The 21094-nt window shown below is 43.0% G+C and overlaps 1 long non-coding RNA gene across 1 annotated transcript; it reads left to right on the forward strand.

Annotated features, from left to right (window-relative positions):
* Nucleotides 1-752: 752 nt before the first annotated feature.
* LOC130295313 (uncharacterized) lies at nt 753-19699 on the forward strand. Its single transcript, XR_008848773.1, has 3 exons — nt 753-830; nt 4425-4533; nt 19549-19699. It is a non-coding gene; the product is annotated as an uncharacterized LOC130295313 (long non-coding RNA).
* The last annotated feature ends 1395 nt before the right edge of the window (nt 19700-21094 follow it).

Here is a 21094-nt window from a genome sequence, read left to right on the forward strand (position 1 = left end):
TCCGGCCCCCGTGATCGCCAGTAATCAGACCCGGAGCGAACGTGCTCCGGGGACTGATTTTAACAGGGGTGCTGCGTGCAAGATCACGGGGGTCCCCAGCATGTTTTCCAAACAGCATGTCTTTAGCAAAACTACAACTCCCAGCATGCCCGGACAGCCTTTGGCTGTCCGGGCATGCTGGGAGTTGTAGTTTTGCAACAGCTGGAGACACGCTGACCCGGTAGCCTATATATTTATATATATATATATATATATATATATATATATATATATATATGTAAGAACAACAGCAGATTGATTCTGTTCTAAGTTCAGATCGGAGTGAGCGCTCGTTCGCGTAAACACAGCTGTATTGTGGGTTAATAGTGCCGTCTGCTTTCTGTTTCCTCCGCTAATCCAGTAATGTTGTCGTAGCAACAATCAGGTAGCTTTTAGGTACGGCACGGGATTTAAATGCTTTATATGCAGATTTTTTTGTATCTAGGCAACAAAAAGAAATTGCATCGCCATTTACCTGGAGAAAATAGAGCCGCGCTATGTGAGACTATACACCCCTAATATGGCCATTTACGGTAGATGAATTGCGATCTGTTTCTACGAAAGGCATAAGGGGGGGGGGGGGACTTATCAAAAACTGTGCAGAGTAAAAGTTGCCTAGTTGCCCATAGCAACCAATCAGATTGCTTCTTTCACTTTTAACAAGGCCTCTGCAAAATGAAAGAAACAATCTGATTGGTTGCTATGGGCAACTTGGCAACTTTTCCTTTGCACTGGTTTTGATAAATCTCCGCCAAGATTCGCATAGATAAAAGGACGGGTGACAAACAAAGGTATAAAAAGCCGCAACAACGGGCAATAAAATATCCGGATCGGTAATGCCATCTAATAAGACTGCATAGGTCAATGAGAATTTGCATTACTATGAGGCTGGGTCCACACTACGTTTTGTCCCATACGGGAGCGCATACGGCAGGGGGGAGCTAAAACCTCGCGCTCCCGTATGTGACCGTATGCGCTCCCGTATGTCATTCATTTCAATGAGCCGACCGGAGTGAAACGTTCGGTCCGGTCGGCTCATTTTTGCGCCGTATGCGCTTTTACAACCGGACCTAAAACTGTGGTCAACCACGGTTTTAGGTCCGGTTGTAAAAGCGCATACGGCGCAAAAATGAGCCGACCGGACCGAACGTTTCACTCCGGTCGGCTCATTGAAATGAATGACATACGGGAGCGCATACGGTAACATACGGGAGCGCGAGCTTTTAGCTCCCCCCTGCCGTATGCGCTCCCGTATGGGAGAAAACGTAGTGTGGACCCAGCCTTACATGGTTATAGGGTATGTAGACTTTTGCAAACGTGTTTTTTTTTTCTCTCTCGCTCCAATGCAGTTAAAATAAAAAATGTAAAGCAACTTTTCAAATACTAAGCTGTTTCATATCCCCCGTTTGGCTGGGTTCACACCTTTTGTAATACAGTTCTCGTATATGTTTTCAATGTGAAAACCATATGGAACCGTATTGAAAACCGTATGCATTGACTCTCCATTGACTCTCCGTATACCAAATGATGCATTCGGTTGTGTCCGTTTTGCATCTTGCACGGTTTTGTCCGGTTTTTTTTCAGTACCCAAAACCGTAGCCTTCCACAGTTTTTGGTCTGGGTGAAAAACTGTATTAACCCCTTAAGGACTCAGGGATTTTCAGTTTTTGCACTTTCGTTTTTTCCTCCTTACTTTTTAAAAATCATAACCCTTTCAATTGTCCACCTAAAAATTCATATTATGGCTTATTTTTTGTGTCGCCAATTCTACTTTGCAGTGACATTAGTCATTTTACCCAAAAATGCACGGCGAAACGGAAAAAAAATCATTGTGCGACAAAATCGAAGAAAAAACGCCATTTTGTAACTTGTTGGGGCTTCCGTTTCTACGCAGTGCATATTTCGGTAAAAATTATACCTTATCATTATTCTGTAGGTCCATACGGTTAAAATGATACCCTACTTATATAGGTTTGATTTTGTCGCACTTCTGGAAAAAATCATAACTACATGCAGGAAAATGTATACGTTTAAAAATGTCATGTTCTGACCCCTATAACTTTTTAATTTTTCCACGTACAGGGCGGTATGGGGACTCATTTTGTGCGCCGTGATCTGAAGTTTTTATCGGTATAATTTTTGTTTTGATCACTTTTTATTCATTTTTTAATGGTATAAAAAGTGACCAAAAATGCACTTTTTTTTACTTTGGAATTTTTTTGCGCATACGCCATTGACCTTGCGGTTTAATTAATGATATATTTTTATAGTTCGGACATTTACGCATGCGGCGATACCACATATGTTTATTTATTTTATTTTTTTACACTGTTTTTTTTTTTTTTATGGGAAAAGGGGGGTGATTCAAACTTTTATTAGGGAAGGGGTTAAATGACCCTTTTTTTAAATTTTTTTTTCCAGTGTTATAGGTCCCATAGGGACCTATAACACTGCACACACTGATCTCTTGCACAGATCACTGGCGAACAGCCCGACTGAGCAGCCGGGTCACTTTCACTTTAGAAGCGGCGGTCAGCTTTGACCGCCGCTTCTAAAGGGTTAATACCGCACATCGCCGCGATCGGTGATGTGTGGTATTAGCCGCGGGTCCCGGCCGTTGATGAGCGCCGGGAACGATGCGATATGATGCGGGATCACGGCGCAATCCCGCTTCATATCGCGGGAGCCGGCGCAGGACGTAAATATACGTCCTGCGTCGTTAAGGGGTTGAAACCGTATACATTTTTTTTTTTTAACATTGGAGTCAATGGGAACTGTACAGAACTGTATGTCCGTACAGTTCCATCCGGTTTGCACCATACGGTTTTTGACTTTGCACATGCGCTGTACACACCGAAAGCTTTTCTCTTGGAATTTCAATCAAACAAGTGAAACTTTATTCATAATGGAGTGAAAAATTAAAAATGTATACTTTTTTTCTGAAAAAACTGATGCAACCGGACGTAATTTTTCAAACCGTATACGGATTAAAATTTGTACACACGTTTTGAGACAGTTTAGTCCAGTTTTGAGGAATCCGTCTTTTAACAAAAACCTGATACGGGAACTGTATTGCAAAAACGTGGTGTGAATGCAGCCTTATACGACTGCAGCTCCAGTGAGTTGTGAATTGGCACAAGATCCACCAGGCAGTTGTTTTAATGCAGGTGTAATGGTGGCAATATGGTAAATATTGCTGTGATAGATCCTGGTAGTACCCAGTGAAGATCTGCCCCCTTCCTGATTAGTTTATTAAGAGTGGTGCACACGCCAGAAAGTTCAACACTGACAAGATGACAGTTGGATGATACTTTCTTTATTAACCAGAAAAAAAAACCTCTACAGGGTTAATACTGTATATACGATATAGTGATGTCTGCAAAAGGTTTCCTGAATTGGGTGTTGAAAGCAGCTAATTGGTTAAATCTTCTTCTATGTCTTTCTTCTCTTGATAAATTTCTTCTTACCTTGCTACATTCCAACTTGGGGCTCCATCTTTGACGCATGATGGGGGGGGGGGGAACAAACATGTGGGAGGAGGGAGCAGTTTAGCTCATCAAGGATCTTAGTATGCAGTTTAGGAAAATAGACATTTTATGTAAGTATTTATATTAGTACAGATCAATCCACTACATCGCTAGATGTGCCCACAAAAAAATCCAGGTAAGTAACATGGAGGAGCAGGAAAGTGAGCTAACTCCAGTGCAGTGTGGCTTATGCCTGGGATATAGATGATTCTGCTGGGGTAAGATTTATGTAATTACCTTACTACTGGGGTGACAGTTTTGTAGCTGTCAGGACCTGGAGAAATAGCTTTCTTGCGAAGGGTAGAACAGCGCCCCCATCAAGAGGGCGCTCTAGGCAGCTACCCATTTTGCCTATAGGTGGAGCCGGCCCTGATAGACAAACTGGGTTTCACCAGAGCTGGAGCTCCCCACTAAGGGTAAGACCAGGTTTACATTGCCATAGGGCTACGCTAAAAGGAGCTCCGTCGGTAATTCTGTCGTAATGTCAGGAGTTTAGTGGAGAACATTTTTTGTTCCTCCATTAAACTACCGGATCCCTGGCAGACCCCATTCAAGTCAATGGGATCTGTCAGGACCCGATGGTGTATTTTACATGAGAAAAGATGCATTTTTCATGTCAAAAACAGTCCTTTTTTGTGAACGTACCGTAATATATCCATATGCTGTCTTGTCCATATGGCAATGGGTTGTCCCTGACGGGGGCCCTCTTTAAATATAAATGCAGAAAATATAGTTCGGATTCACCGCAGTCCAAGATTCCTTACTTCTTCTCCGATCCATCCTCCATTTTCTCTGCAATAAAACCAGGATCAGTTTCGGCTTCAGTAAATCAATATCCATTCTTCTACTCAATTACAGCCATCTGTCCTGTGTGGAAGTGACCGAGCAAGACAATGCAGCCCCTCCACCCTGCTCCAAGCCATTCTGAGATTGTTTTTTTCGTGACATATTGGACTTTATATCAGTGGTAAATTGTAGTTGTTACATACAGTGTTTTTTGTTAAAAAAAAAAAAAAATCAAAAATATTGTGATAAATTTTTTAATATATGCTTTTATTGGGGTCCACTTTGTTGTAAAAATGATGGTATCTTTATTCTGTGGGTGAATGCAATTATGGCGATACACATTTAATAGAACATTTATTTATTTATTTTTTTTCCTTTTTTATAACAAAATCAATTTTTTTCCCTTTTTTTGTGTTGCCATGTTCAGCCATAACTTATTTTTTTTATTTTCTTTCGACCCTATTGTGTGAGGGCTTACATTTTTGCAGGATGAGCTATTCTTTTTATTGGTGTTATTTTTGTGATACATGCTACCTTTTGATAATTTTTATTCCACTTGTTTTACTTTTTTATTTTTTTACTTTTTTTTTACATTTTCTGATGTATTTTTTTCAATGGTTCAGTGTTCACTGTGCAGGATAAATAACTTTATCATTTTATAGTACAAGTGATTACAAACATGGCGATAGCTATTATGTATAGGGTTTTGTTTTTGTGATAATACAGGGCTTTATTGGGAAAGGGGCATTTATTGATTTTTTTACACCTTATTTATTCAAAAGCATTTTATTTTTATACTTTTTTACCTGTTATGCTATAATACAGTTCATCTGTACTGCAGCATAATACAACTGTCCATAACTCTTTTGAGACCCAGCCTATGAATGGACCTCACAAGCTCCCATATTTGGCAGACAGGAGGCCATCATATGACCCTGCGAGAGGTCGCCAATGGTGGACAGGAGGACCCCACTCCCCTCTAAATCCTATAGGACGAGTGTGATGTGATTGACAGTTGGTTCCTGATCCCAATCCTCTGCTCTTCCGGCAGCGTGGTAAAGTGCAGGGCGTATGAGTACATCCTGTTGCCGGAACGTACACGCTGCAGGGAAATAACCCATACATGTTATAGTGAGAAGGGGTTAAAGCTAGCTAAGAGTTTTCTTTTTTGTTTATCACAAACTTCCTACATATTGGCCAGCCATGATAGGAGTTGTAGTTGTGCAATTGCTGAGGAAAAATGCTGTACAATGTACTGCACACTGTCCCCCACGTTTTTTTCCCCTCTGGCATTATCTTACCCGCTAACACTGGCAGGCTGAGGAAGGAATGGGAATTGACACGGCCCGGGAGAAGCCAAGATATGTCATAATGTCATATCCCAGCCCTCTGATTGGCAACTCTTTATGCTACACAGGAGACGCATAATGCTACAAAAGCCTGGCAAATTAAATGCTAAAGTTCTGTAGGATCCTGTGTTGGAGCGCATCCTCTGAAGTGGGTTTTTCTTGTTCTGTACCGGGCCATCATGAAGACGTCTGCCGGACTAAGACTCCTCTCCGTCGAATCTGCCAGACAAACATTTTAGGCTCCTTACCTCTTTACAAAATCCCCATCTGTATTGCCCCACACAGTAATAGTGCCCACTTTGTGCTTTCATATAGTATTAGTCGCCTTCCACTGTCTACTTACTGTATTTGACCCCTTACATTTCCCCCATATAGTATTAGGGTCCCCACATTGCTCCCATATACTGTAGTATTAGGTCCCTCACACTGTCCCCATATAGCAATAGGCCTCCTTTCAATGTCTCTATTTAGTAGTAGGCCCCCTCACAATGCCTCTTTATAATAGCATGCCTCCTCATATAGCCCTCATGTAGTAGCAGGCCCCTCAGATTTCCCCTATATGGAAGTAAGCCTCCTTACTTTGTCCCCATATAGTACTTTGCCCCTCAAATTGTCCCCACAGAGTACCAGGTCCCCTGACATTGCCCCATACTGCCTCATTAAAAAAAACACACCACTTTCCCGCAGCTCCCAGCACTCTTATCACTGTGACTCCTCTCCTCTCTGAGCTTCCTTTGCAGGCAGCTTAATACAGGACTGCTACCCACACAGAATGCCCTGTGTAAAATGACAGGAGAGAGTTGCTGTTAGGTACGTTCAACTGTGTGCGTCTTACAAGCCCACACTGTAGAATGCTGCTCTGGCCCCCTTCACCTGAAGACTCTCTACGTTCACCTTGGGATTGTTATGCTCCTGGGCCCTGCCTACTTGGCAAAAGCCCTGTATGTAACTGCTCGGTGCACCAGTCCAGGCCTGGTTACAGCCATAAAATGAAGTGCCAGTGCCTTTTTTTTTTTGCCAAATACATCCATATTTTGACAAGTAATTTGAGACATATTCTGAAACGTTAAAAACCCAGAAATTTTCAAATCGAAAAAAGTTCTTTTTCTGGGCTTTTTTTTTTTTTACTGAAGCCAAAAAACATTTTTTTTATAAAGCTCAAGATGATGCAGTGGCTCCTTAAAGGAGTACTTCGTCACTAGACATCTTATCCCCTATCCAAAGGGGACCCCCACAATATATGCGCAGCACCTGACGTTCTAAACGAACGCTGGTTTCCGGTGGCAGTAGTCATGATGTCACGCTATGCCCCCTCAATGAATGTCTGTCACAGATGAGTGTGTGTTGGGTGTGGATTTATAAGAGTACTGATTTTTGCCTCATGTATGTGCGATTTTTGCTTTAGTCCCACATTATTTCACAGTCTACTGCAACCTAGACCACATGCAGTTCATGCTACGCTGCCACACTCTGCAAATGGGATGCAGCGCAACTAGCTCACAGAGTGTTAGCAGTGATGCATAGCATCATAGCACAGCGCTGTGTACTGTACAGAAGCCTGGACTCGCATCAGCACACATTTTTTGTATTCATTTATTTATTTGAGAAAAAAAAAAATTTGTGGAGTCCCCCTATTTTTCAGAAGAGCCAGATATAAAACAAGCAGTAACAACCTGGCATTACCGGGGTGGCAATGATCATTTAATTTTGCCCTCCTAAGCCTAAAGAATGCTAGTCAGCTACTTCTTGATGGCACCAGCTATTCCCTTATATGGGCTAATGCTAAGCTCCAGCTTAGTAATGGATGCTGTCTATCAGGCGACTTCCTCTTAGCCTGTGAAGTGATTAACAAAATACAATTAACAATTGTTAATTGCAATAGAACACCCCTCATTAGTCACTTTATTAAAGTGTGGATAATACTATTATATGTATATTTGTATTATATATTGTATAATCTTTGTCCTAGCAGCTATTGTCTGTGTGTCTCTGGGAGGAGACCAAATACAGGAAGTGTAGGTGGACAAGCAGGGCTCTGTACACTGAGGACAAGCAGGGTTCTGTACACTGAGAACAAGCAGGGCTCTGTGTACTGAGGACAAGCAGGGCTCTGTACACGGAGGACAAGCAGGGCTCTGTACACTGAGGACAAGCAGGGCTCTGTACACTGAGGACAAGCAGGGTTCTGTATACTGAGGACAAGCAGGGCTCTGTACACTGAGGACAAGCAGGGCTCTGTACACTTAGGACAAGCAGGGCTCTGTACACTGAGGACAAGCAGGGCTCTGTATAATAAGGACAAGCAGGGCTCTGTACAGTGAGGACAAGCAGGGCTCTGTACACTGAGGACAAGCAGGGCTCTGTACACTGAGGACAAGCAGGGCTCTGTACACTGAGGACAAGCAGGGCTCTGTGCACTGAGGACAAGCAGGGCTCTGTGCACTGAAGACAAGTAGGGTTCTGCACACTTAGGACAAGCAGGGCAAGGACAAGCAGGGCATTGTACACAGAGGACAAATGGGGCTCTGTGCACCGAGGACAAGCGGGGCTCTGTGCACCGATGACAAGCGTGGCTCTGTACACCGAGGACAAGCGGGGCTCTGTACACCGAGGACAAGCGGGGCTCTGTACACCGAGGACAAGCGAGGCTCTGTACACCGAGGACAAGCGGGGCTCTGTACACCGAGGACAAGCGGCGCTCTTTACACCGAGGACAAGAAGGGCTCTGTACACTAAGGACAAGCAGGGCTCTGTATACTGAGGACAAGAATGGCTCTGTACACTGAGGACAAGCAGGGTTCTGTATACTGAGGACAAGCAGGGCTCTGTATACTGAGGACAAGCAGGGCTCTGTATACTGAGGACAAGCAGGGCTCTGTACACTGAGGACAAGCAGGGTTCTGTATACTGAGGACAAGCAGGGTTCTGTATACCGAGAACAAGCAGGGCTCTGTATACTGAGGACAAGAAGGGCTCTGTATACTGAGGACAAGCAGGGCTCTGTACACTGAGGACAAGCAGGGCTCTGTATACTGAGGACAAGCAGGGCTCTGTATACTGAGGACAAGCAGGGCTCTGTATACTGAGGACAAGCAGGGCTCTGTACACTGAGGACGGGCAGGGTTCTGTACACTGAGGACAAGCAGGGCTCTGTGCAGTGAGGCTCTATGACATGCCTCTGGCTCACACAGCAGGATGATTGACAATCCAGGAGCCTGCACAAAGCCTTGCTTGTCCCGCCCTCACTTCCTGTATTTGGTCTCCTCATAGAGACACACAAGTAATAGCTGCAGGGACAGCATTTTTTTCACCCAAAAATACAAAAAAAAATTTTTACCAATGTATATTACAAATAGACATATAATGGTATTATCTACATTATATAAAAAAAAGTTTTTGTTAATGACAGGTACACTTTAAAAGAAAGTAGTGCCGCTCATAAAGCAACTAAAGGGAACTGTGACCAAATCTGAAGCATCCAACTAAAAGACGGTACTTTCCCTACCCAATGCTGTAAGGTGAAAAAGTTGTACGGTTGTACCCAGTGGGTCTTCAGTAAAGTTAACTGCTGTTTTCGAGATACCCACATGTCTGGACTGAGTCAGACAATCCTGGGTACACCACCTACAGATACCGCATTAACCCCTTAAGGACCCAGCCCAAATATACCTTTAGGACCCGGCCATTTTTTGAACATCTGACCACTGTCACTTCAAGCATTAATAATTCTGGGATGCTTTTACCTTTCATTCTGATTCCGAGATTGTTTTTTCGCGACATATTAAAATTTATGTTAGTGGTAAAATTTTGTCGATACTTGTATAATTTCTTGGTAAAAATTCCAAAATTTGATGAATTTGATTTTTTAACTTTGAAGCTCTCTGCTTATAAGGAAAATGGATATTCCAAATAAATTATACATTGATTCACATACACAATATGTCTACTTCATGTTTGCATCATAAAGTTGACATGTTTTTACTTTTGGAAAACATCAGAGGGCTTCAAAGTTCAGCAGCAATTTTCCAAGTTTTTTACAACATTTTCAAAATCGGAATTTTTCAGGGATCAGTTCAGTTTTGAAGTGGATTTGAAGGGCCTTCATATTAGAAATACCCCACAAATGACCCAATTATAAAAACTGCACCCCTCAAAGTATCCAAAATGACATTCAGTAAGTGTGTTAACCCTTTAGTTGTTTCACAGGAATAGCAGCAAAGTGAAGGAGAAAATTCAAAATCTTCGTTTTTTACACTCGCATGTTCTTGTAGACCCAGTTTTTGAATTTTTACAAGTGGTAATAGGAGAAAAAGCCCCCCAAAATTTGTAATCCAATTTCTCTCGAGTAATGAAATACCTCATATGTGTATGTCAAATGTTCGGCGGGCGCAGTAGAGGGCTCAGAAGGGAAAGAGCAACAATGGGATTTTGGAGAGTGAATTTTTCTGAAATGGTTTTTGGGGGGCATGTCACATTTAGAAAGCCCCTATGGTGCCAGAACAGGAGAAAACCTCACAGGGCATACCATTTTGGAAACTACACCCCTCAAGGCACGTTCCAGTTAGCCTTAACACCCCACAGGTGTTTGACAACTTCTCGTTAAAATCGGATGTGTAAATTAAAAAAAAAATTCACTAAAGTGCAGTTTTTCCCCCAAATTTACCATTTTTACAAAGGGTAATGGGAGAAAATGCCCCCTAAAAGTATGGAAGTACCCCATGTTAGGACGTAAAATGCTCTACGGGCAAACTACAATGCTCAGAAGAGAAGGAGTCACATTTGGCTTTTTGAAAGCAAATTTTGCTGAAATGGTTTTTGGAGGGCATGTCGCATTTAAGAAGCCCCTGTGGTGCCAGAACAGCAAAAAATACCCACATGACATACCATTTTGGAAACTACACCCCTTAAGGAACGTAACAAGGGGTACAGTGAGCCTTAACTCACAGGTGTTTGACAACTTTTTGTTAAATTTGGATGTGTAAATGAAAAAAAAAATTTTTTTTTACTAAAATGCATTTATTCCCCTAAATTTTACATTTTTACAAGGGTAATAGGAGAAAATTACCCCCAAAATATGTAACCCCATTTCTTCTGAGTATGGAAATACCCCACATGTGGACGTCAAGTGCTCTGCTGGCGAACTACAATGCTCAGAAGAGGAAGAGCACCATTGAGCTTTTGGGAAGAGAATTTGTTTGGAATGGTAGTCAGGGGCCATGTGCGTTTACAAAGCCCCCCTTGGTGTCAGAACAGTGGAACCCCCCACATGTGACCCCATTTTGGAAACTACACCCCTTACAGAATTTAATAAGGGGTGTAGTGAGTATTTACACCCCACTGGCGTTTGACAGATCTTTGAAACAGTGGGCTGTGCAAATGAAAAATTAAATTTTTCATTTTCACGGACCACTGTTCCAAAAATCTGTCAGACACCTGTAGGGCGTGAATGCTCACTGTACCCCTTATTACATTACATGAGGGGTGTAGATTCCAAAATGGGGTCACATGTGGGGGAGGGTCCATTGTTCTGGCACACGTGGCCTTCAATTCCGAACAAATTTTCTCTTTAAAATCCCAATGGTGCTCCTTCTCTTCTGAGCATTGTAGTGCGCCAGCAGAGCACTTTACATTCACATATGGGGTATGTTCTTACTCAGAAGAAATGGCGTTACCAATTTTGGGGGGACTTTTTCCTATTTTCCCTTGTGAAAATGAAAAATTTAGGGTAACACCAGCATTTTAGTGAAAAATTTATTTTTTTTCATTTTCACATCCAAATTTAATGAAAATTCGTCAAACACCTGTGGGGTGTTAAGGCTCACTATACCCCTTGTCACATTCTGTGAGGGGTGTAGTTTCCAAAATGGGGTCACATGTGGGTATTTATTTTTTTGCGTTTATGTCAGAACCGCTGTAAAATCAGCCACCCCTGTGCAAATCACCAATTTAGGCCTCAAATGTACATAGTGCGCTCTCACTCTTGAGCCTTGTTGTGCGTCCGCAGAGAATGTTACACCCACATATGGGGTATTTCCGTACTCAAGAGAAGTTGTGTTACAAATTTTGGGGGTCTTTATTTCCTTTTACCGCTTGTGAAAATAAAAAGTATGGGGCAACACCAGCATGTTAGTGTAAATTTTTTTATTTTTTTACACTAACAGGCTGGTTTAGCCCCCAACTTTTCCTTTTCATAAGGGTAAAAGGAGAAAAAGCCCCCCAAAATTTGTAGTGCAATTTCTCCCGAGTACGGAAATACCCCATATGTGGCCCTAAACTGTTTCCTTGAAATACGACAGGGCTCCGAAGTGAGAGAGTGCCATGCATATTTGAGGATTAAATTAGGGATTGCATAGGGGTGGACATAGGGGTATTCTATGCCAGTGATTGCCAAACAGGGTGCCTCCAGCTTTTGCAAAACTCCCAGCATGCCTGGACAGTCACTGGCTGTCCAGAAATGCTGGGAGTTGTTGTTTTGCAATAGCTGGAGGCTCCTTTTTGGAAACACTGCCGTACAAGACGTTTTTCATATTTATTGCGGGGGGGGTGGGGGGGGGGGTGGGGGGGGGGGTACAGTGTAAGGGGGTGTTTATGTAGTGTTTTACCCTTTATCATGTGTTAGTGTAGTGTTTTTAGGGTACATTCTCACTGTTGTGTTACGGTGAGTTTCCCGCTAGGAGTTTGCGCTGCGGCGAAACTTGGAGCAGGAAATTTACTGTAAACCTGTCTGTGTGAATGTACCCTGTACATTCACATGGGGGGCAAACCTCCAGCTGTTTCAAAACTACAACTCCCAGCATTACTGACAGACCGTGCATGCTGGGAGTTTTACTTTTGCAACAGCTGGAGGCACACTGGTTGGTGGTCGCTTCCAGACCACCAATAGCAGGGATAGGAGGGGTGGCACCCCTGCCACCTCCCTCACTCCTATCCCTTCAGGGGGATCGTAGGTGTCTTAGACAACCCCAATCCCCCTTATATTCCGGGTCACCGGGTCCCCATAGACCCGTATGACCCGGAATCGTCGCAAGTCGCAAGTGTGAATTCACTTGCGATTTGCGCCGATCGCCGACATGGAGGGGGTCTGATGACCCCCCTGGTCATTTGCGCGGGGTGCCTGCTGATCGATATCAGCATTCACCCCTCTCCGGTCCCCGCCCTACGCGCGGCGGAGACCGAAATTCCCACGGGCGTATGGATATGCCCTGGGTCCTTAAGCACCAGGACGTCAAGGCATATCCATACGCCCTAGGTCCTTAAGTGGTTAAAGTGTACCCCAGGATCAAGGATTTAGTATTATTGTGCTGACCCCCATTTTCAGGAGTTGCTTGGGTCCACTGGGGACATAATTGGTTATAAAACTACCCTGACTACACTAGAGACTACCAAAGGCAATGCTATCCCCTGCTATTCTAAAGTACTACACCTAGCGGAGAGCACTGTGGTAAGACTGAAAAGAAATTAAAAAAGAAAAGAACTTCCTCTCCAGACTGATACATTGTACATAGCTAGTCCTGCTCTCAGCTGAGAAGTGGAGACAATTGTATCCAGTCTAGATAATGCTCTGTGAGCTAAACATCCTGGACTCCAGACTGATACATTGTACATAGCTAGTCCTGCTGTCAGCTGAGAAGTGGAGACAATTGTATCCAGTCTAGACAATGCTCTGTGATCTAAACATCCTGGACGCCAGACTGATACATTGTACATAGCTAGTTCTGCTCTCAGCTGAGAAGTGGAGACTATTGTATCCAGTCTAGACAATGCTCTGTGAGCTAAACAGCCTGGACTCCAGACTGATACATTGTACATAGCTAGTCCTGCTCTCAGCTGAGAAGTGGAGACAATTGTATCCAGTCTAGACAATGCTCTGTGAGCTAAACAGCCTGGACTCCAGACTGATACATTGTACATAGCTAGTCCTGCTCTCAGCTGAGAAGTGGAGACAATTGTATCCAGTCTAGACAATGCTCTGTGAGCTAAACAGCCTGGACTCCAGACTGATACATTGTACATAGCTAGTCCTGCTCTCAGCTGAGAAGTGGAGACAATTGTATCCAGTCTAGACAATGCTCTGTGAGCTAAACATCCTGGACCCCAGATCGATACATTGTTGATCTAGCCAGAATATGGAGTCAGCATGTGCAGCACCACCTCCTATAGGCTTAGTGGCTGCTGTGAATGTCATATATACAGGTTGTACGCAGCAGCAATATTGCTGTTTTCTATCCTGGAAATAATAATCCAGACTTATTCGAACTCTTTAACACATAAATCTTTCAAAGCCAAAGATCTCTCAGTAAATTGATTCCTAGCATTATGCACATTGTGACTTTTCTTACTTTTCCTTTTGACGTCTTAAATGGCAAAATGAATAAGTAATCATACCCAGCATCAATAAGTGATTCCCTCATTCACATTCTATCTGCGTGCTGAGGTCTGTGGATGTCAGACTTTATATGAGTGGAGCCATGGGATGTGTCAATGAAACGTCAGAGGCAGAAATAGCTGTGAGAGGCAATGACACCATCTAGATGCTCTGAAACCAGTCAGCTCTGGGCAGAATTTTCTTACACGTAATTGTGAAAAACAAAGAAATGTGGATATTTAGGGCTCAGCTGCTAATCCTGCATTTGCCAAAGAAGCAATAGCCAACTGCTGCCAACTTGCCGGTTGCCTCTCTGTTTAGTGACTTTTTTTGCGACGGTCGCTAAGGTGTTTTTGGCCAGGGTGACACCTTACGACTACAGCCTAGCCATTCAGAAAAGGTGTCCCATGCCGGGATCGCAGATGCTCACCTGCTAATGTGACAGCCTGTGCCCCACAATCACTATCAGGAGCAGAAAAAAAACCTGATTCTAAAAGTTTTACCCATTACATGCAACAGTCAAACATGACCACTGCATGTAAGGGAACTTTGAGTCTCTTCATATCCCATTGGCAGCCTGACAACACCACTGCAAGGTGCCAAGGGGTTTCTATGGCAGCCAGGGGTCTTAAGAAGGTCCCCAGGTCTGCCATGGACGTGACTGCATGTGTCAGCATATGGTTACAGGCATAATACACTGAACTACACATGCAATGCAGTGTATTATATCAGCGATCAGTAGATTGCTGATGAAAGTTCAGAGTGTAACTTAAAAAGATACCGGGGTACTCTGCCCTTAGACATTTTATCCCCTATTCAAAGGATAGTGGATAAGATGTCTGATCTGGGAACCCCACGATCTCTGTGCAGCACCTGGTGTTTGTTTAGAAGGCTGGGTGCGGGCGGTGGGGCTCCTGACATCACGCCATGCCCCCTCAATGCAAGTCTATGATAGGGGGCATGGCAGTCGCCACACCCCCTCCCATACACTTGCATTGAGGGGGCATGGTGTGCCATCACTAGGGGCGTGGCCATGACGTCACTACCCCCACCACCCGCTTCAAGCAATCGAAACAAAATGTACTATGGTGTTCCTGGCCTGGGTGGTTGAGGAGGACCCCATATACTGTCTCCATCCAGACCAGTGTAGTGAAACACCTAGGAATAAAGTCCCACTATAGACTCCAGCTATTACCTCTGCATATAATTCCAGTCCATTGAATAATATCTTTATGCACTGGGTTTCTTGCAGTAATAATACTGGAACTTATTGACAGATGATGTGGCCACTGCATTTAGTGTCTGGTAGAAGTAATGACATGCACAGGACAACACGATTCATCTAAATCAAGGCGAAATGGATCTTTGTGGGAAAAATAAATCACTGCGTCTCCGGAGCAGCTGCAGGAGATGGAGGATGGCAGATTATGATGACATTTACTAGAATGATGATGTACAAGGTGATCCCCAGATAGCACAGAGGTGATGAATGCTACCGCCTGATCATGAGGTGAGAAGTTAGACATAGACCAAGAGCAAACAACTCATTTAGGGCCCAAGCACTGCAGCCCCTTGGTTGTTATACACTATTGTCTTCTAATGTCATCCCGTCCATCCTATCCCATATATCATAGTATTCTGGGAAGAGCCATGAAGACTACTATCAAGTTAGGTAGTTCTAGTTAGGTAGTCAGGTATGTAGGTAGATAGTTAGGTAGGTAGGTATGTAGCTAGGTAGCCAGGTATTTGTGTAGCCAGATAGATAGGTAGGCAATTATGTAGCTAGGTAGCCAGGTATGTGTGTAGCCAGGTAGGTAGGTAGGCAGGTATATAGGTAAAAAACAAGAAAAATAGCAGCACTTCGGAATGTTTGCAGTGGAAAAGTGTAAGGCTTTATTCACCACACATCATCGCAACGTTTCGGCTGTCTCTCACAGCCATTGTCAAGCAGTAAATGTTACAAAGAGGCGGGTATATAAAGGGTGAACAATACATACAATGATGATCACATAATTAATTTAAAAATACATAAAATACAGTGTGTCAGTGATTAAGATTACACTCCGGAGGCTCAAATATAAGCAAACACACACCAAGAGGGAGCCAGCGTTGTGTAAATATAAAAAAGTGCAGCATATCCAATAGAAACACAAACTGTATAATAAATCAATTAAAAGTCCACAGGTGTACATAGTGTAAATTGCTACCTTGATGAGCCAGAGGGGAGGACACCGCGGCCCGTGCTTAATTCCATTGCCACGCGGGACACCGTTCTCTATAGCCACAACCATAGCCAACTCAGTCTTCCGGTCCTTAAACCGGAAGTGACGGTGTTGTAAACAAAGAACACGTGTAACAGTTGCGTGATCCCCGCGCATGCGTATGCCGGGTACTTGTTGCACGAGCCCCATCTTGTGTGAGGGCAATCCCCACCTGTCATCAGGCGTCCGTGTAGCAATACTTGTTTGTTTATACCAGCTCTGTTATTGTGCCTTGAGGGCGGTGGGGACCTGCTGTCACGGGAGCGTACTTGCCCATTGGATGTGGAGTGTAAAACATCCCCCCTCTTGAGGATCCCTGACACGGTGGTCTTCTGATTGGCCGAGCCAAGTTCAGGCCTCTGTCTCAGTGCGCTCACTCTTGTTGCAGCGTCCTGGCGTCCATACGCACCTCATCACAGAGGGGTATTCGTTGTAGTGTACGGCATGTTATGGAAACAGAGTCATGGCATAAAAGATGAGTAATGTGGCATTAGAAAAGGAATCACCAGTGGTTCTGGTCCTCCATCCACGCGTATCGCGGTTATCCTCTGTCCTATGGTCCAAAAAAGGAAACAAGTGTTAATAAAGTGGTCTAAAATATATTCGTGTGATATAAAATTCTTAACTAAAACATCAGTAGGTTAGCGCACAATCTTGGCAATACATACGGGGGACATAACTAAACGCTGCATATTCTGTGATTTACCTTAAATTCGACATTTAAGCCTTTAGGTTTCAACGATTGCAATGTATAAATCCAATACAGTTCTCTTCGCTTCAGATGAGCGGTCCGGTCACCTCCCTTTTTAAGGGATGTGATATGGTCGATCAACATGAACCGGAGATCTTTTTCAGTGTGGCCATGTTCATTGAAATGCTTTGCCACTGGGAGATCCTGTTTGTTCTTCCTAATGGTGTATCAATGATGATTTATGCGGGTTTTGAAATCCCAGGTGGTTTCACCCACATAAATCATCTTACACGGGCACCATAACACGTAAATTACGTACGCCCAGTTACATGTTAGATAATGACGTAATTTGTATTCAATGCCGGTCATTGGATGTGTAAATATCCCACCCTTGCACATCAACGGGCAGTTAATGCACGATCTGCAGGGGTAGGATCCCAGATTACGTGATGTAATATAGCCCTGTCGAGGTCCAGAAGTGGACACATCCGCCCTGACAAGGCGATCCCTAACATTGCCTGCTCTCCGGTATGCCATGATAGGTGGAATCTTAAATTCCTCCACCCTCTCGAAGCCCTCCTTTAGGATGTACCAATCTCGTCTATATAGGTATATAGTTAACCTACGACAGCTTCTACCCACGACCTACTGTAAAATCCTTACCCTGGAGTCAGCTTCTCAGGGTGAAAGGTATTGATTCTGACCCTGTAAAGGCTGAAACCAGGGTGGATGAGATGTGTAAGAAATTTCGAAACAGGGGTTACCCACAACGTCTCCTTGATAGTCACAAGAATAAATTGGCCTCTATAGACAGGGATGAACTTCTACAGCAACAGCCCAGAACACAATCATACAGAATCCCTTTTGTTTCTACCTTTAATAGGAATAGCACTCATATAGCAAAAATTATAGTAGAAACTGGACACTAGTAAGTAGAACACTTAACATCAAGGAGCCTCCGGTGATGGCATACAGGAGAGGAAGGACACTTAAAGACAGCTTAACAGCATCCGATATAGGTAGCTTAAAACAGAAGACGGGTCAAACTTTGCTAAGTAAACTAAAAAATGGCAATTTTCCTTGTGGGTCATGTAGTCACTGTAATAACATGGTGAGAGGGGATACCTTTCATCATCCTTATACAGGACAACATTTAAAAATTAAAAACTATTACACATGCCACTCAAGTTTTGTGGTGTACCTAATACAATGTCCATGTGGACTTTACTACATTGGAGAAACAACCAATGAATGCAGGCACAACAGCAGCCAGATTAGATTCCGTATAATTGATCATGTGCCCCCATTACGTCGAGGAGGAGATAGGAAGAAACTATTGCGGCAGAAAGAGTTAACATGGATATATACGTTGGAGACTATGCACCCGAAAGGTTTAAATGTTGATTATAGCTTGAAACCTTTCATGTAAATATGGTATTCAGTTTTCTATTCATTTTCTATTTCTTCACTATTCTTTATTGAGCTTTTCTTCTTTCCCCTCCTTTCCCCTTTTCCTCTATACAGTGGTCCCTCAACATACAATGGTAATTCGTTCCAAATGACCCATCGTTTGTCGAATCCATCGTATGTTGAGGGATTCGTGCAATAGTAAAAGTGCATTTATACTCACCTGTCCCCGCCGCTCCGGACCGGGTCCTCACCGCTCCCGATGGTCTCCCAGGGGCTCCCGATGCTGTCCCGCTGCTCCGGTGTCTTCTTCGCGATCCTCCGGTGTCTTGCGCATCTTCTGCAGGGTCCGGGCCTCGCTTTCCGGTGACGTTATTACGCTGCTGCGCCGGCGCGGCGTGCGTAGTGACTTAATAACGATGCCGGAAAGCAAGGCCCGGACCCTGGAGAAGATGCGCAAGACACCGGAGGATCGCATAGTGGACCCGGAGCAGCGGGGATAGGTAAGTGAACCTGCCAGGGATGCTTAAACTGCTATCCGACAGCAGCTTAAGCATTTTGCGATGGCCCGACATATAAAAGCATCGTATGTCGATGCTGACATCGACATGCAATGGCCTCTGAGAGGCCATCGTATGTCGATTTTATCATATGTCGGGGCCATCGTAGGTCGGGGGGTTACTGTATCTCTTTCAATACTGTCTCCCCCTTTTTTCCCCTCTTTTCCTTTCTTCTTCCCCCCCCCCCCCCCTTTTTTCCCCTTTCTTCCCTTTCCCTCCTTTTCTTTTCCCCTCTTCTTTCCCCCTCCTCCCCCTTTTTTTGGGACCTTTTCCTCCCTTTTTACTCCTATTCACATTCATGTTTATTTTTATTCTTCATTTTCATTCTGGTTTATTTTAATTTTTAATTTTGTATTTTTTATTATTTATTTTTTCTTTATATTTTTCAATTTTTTTCAATTTTTTTTATTTCTTTATTTATTATTATTTTATTATTTTTTTAGTCTCCTTTTTTTCTTTTACTTTATCCTGTTCTAGAGTCATTTGCACGATTCGTTAATATCTCATGTTTTTAAATAAATGATTTGTATCTAACACTCATTTTATTATCTTTTATATTTTAGATATGTTGGGATCACATCACTCATCTTTGTAAAAGGACCTTCACCGCAGCCAGGATCGCAGAACGCCATCCCCGCAACTATCCTGCTTTATAATATTACTATTATAGTTTAAATATCTGTTTTGACATACAACATATAAGAATAAAACAATTTCTGCACATTGTTTCGATTATAATACTTTTCGCCCATAGATAAACTATCGATTAGCTTAACCCCTTAAGGACTGAGCCCTTTTTCACCTTAAGGACTCAGCCATTTTTTGCAAATCTGACCACTGTCACTTTAAACATTAATAACTCTGGAATGCTTTTAGTTATCATTCTGATTCCGAGATTGTTTTTTCGTGACATATTCTACTTTAACATAGTGGTAAATTTTTGTGGTAACTTGCATCCTTTCTTGGTGAAAAATCCCAAAATTTTATGAAAAATTTGAAAATTTTGCATTTTTCTAACTTTGAAGCTCTCTGCTTGTAAGGAAAATGGATATTTCAAATAATTTTTTTTTTTATTCACATATACAATATGTCTACTTTATGTTTGCATCATAAAATTGATGAGTTTTTACTTTTGGAAGACACCAGAGGGCTTCAAAGTTCCGCAGCAATTTTCCAATTTTTCACAAAATTTTGAAACTCGCTTTTTTTCAGGGACCAGTTCAGGTTTGAAGTGGATTTGAAGGGTCTTCATATTAGAATTACCCCATAAATGACCCCATTATAAAAACTGCACCCCCGAAAGTATTCAAAATGACATTCAGTAAGCGTTTTAACCCTTTACGGGTTTCACAGGAATAGCAGCAAAGTGAAGGAGAAAATTCACAATCTTCATTTTTTACACTCGCATGTTCTTGTAGACCCAATTTTTGAATTTTTGCAAGGGGTAAAAAGGAGAAAATTTTTACTTGTATTTGAAACCCAATTTCTCTCGAGTAAGCACATACCTCATCTGTCTATGTTAATTGTTCGGCGGGCGCAGTAGAGGGCTCAGAAGGGAAGGAGCGTCAAATGGTTTTTGGGGGGCATGTCACCTTTAGGAAGCCCCTATGGTGCCAGAACAGCAAAAACCCCCACATGGCATACCATTTTGGAAACTAGACCCCTCGGGGAACGTAACAAGGGGTAATGTGAACCTTAATACCCCACAGGTGATTCACGACTTTTGCATATGTAAAAAAAAAAAAACATTTTTTTACCTAAAATGCTTGGTTTCCCTAAAGTTTTACATTTTTAAAAAGGGTAATAGCAGAAAATACCCCCCAAAATTTGAAGCCCAATTTCTCCAGATTCAGAAAACACCCCATAAGGGGGTGAAAAGTGCTCTGCTGGCGCATTACAGGTCTCAGAAGAGAAGGAGTCACATTTGGCTTTTTTGAAGGAAATTTTGCTCTGGGGGCATGCCGCATTTAGGAAGCCCCTATGGTGCCAGGACAGCAAAAAAAAAACACATGGCATACCATTTTGGAAACTAGACCCCTCAGGGAACGTAACAAGGGGTAAAGTGAACCTTAATACCCTACAGGTGTTTCACGACTTTTGCATATGTAA

This window comes from Hyla sarda, chromosome 1 (assembly GCF_029499605.1).
Source record: "Hyla sarda isolate aHylSar1 chromosome 1, aHylSar1.hap1, whole genome shotgun sequence".
In the NCBI taxonomy this organism is placed as follows: Eukaryota; Metazoa; Chordata; class Amphibia; order Anura; family Hylidae; genus Hyla; species Hyla sarda.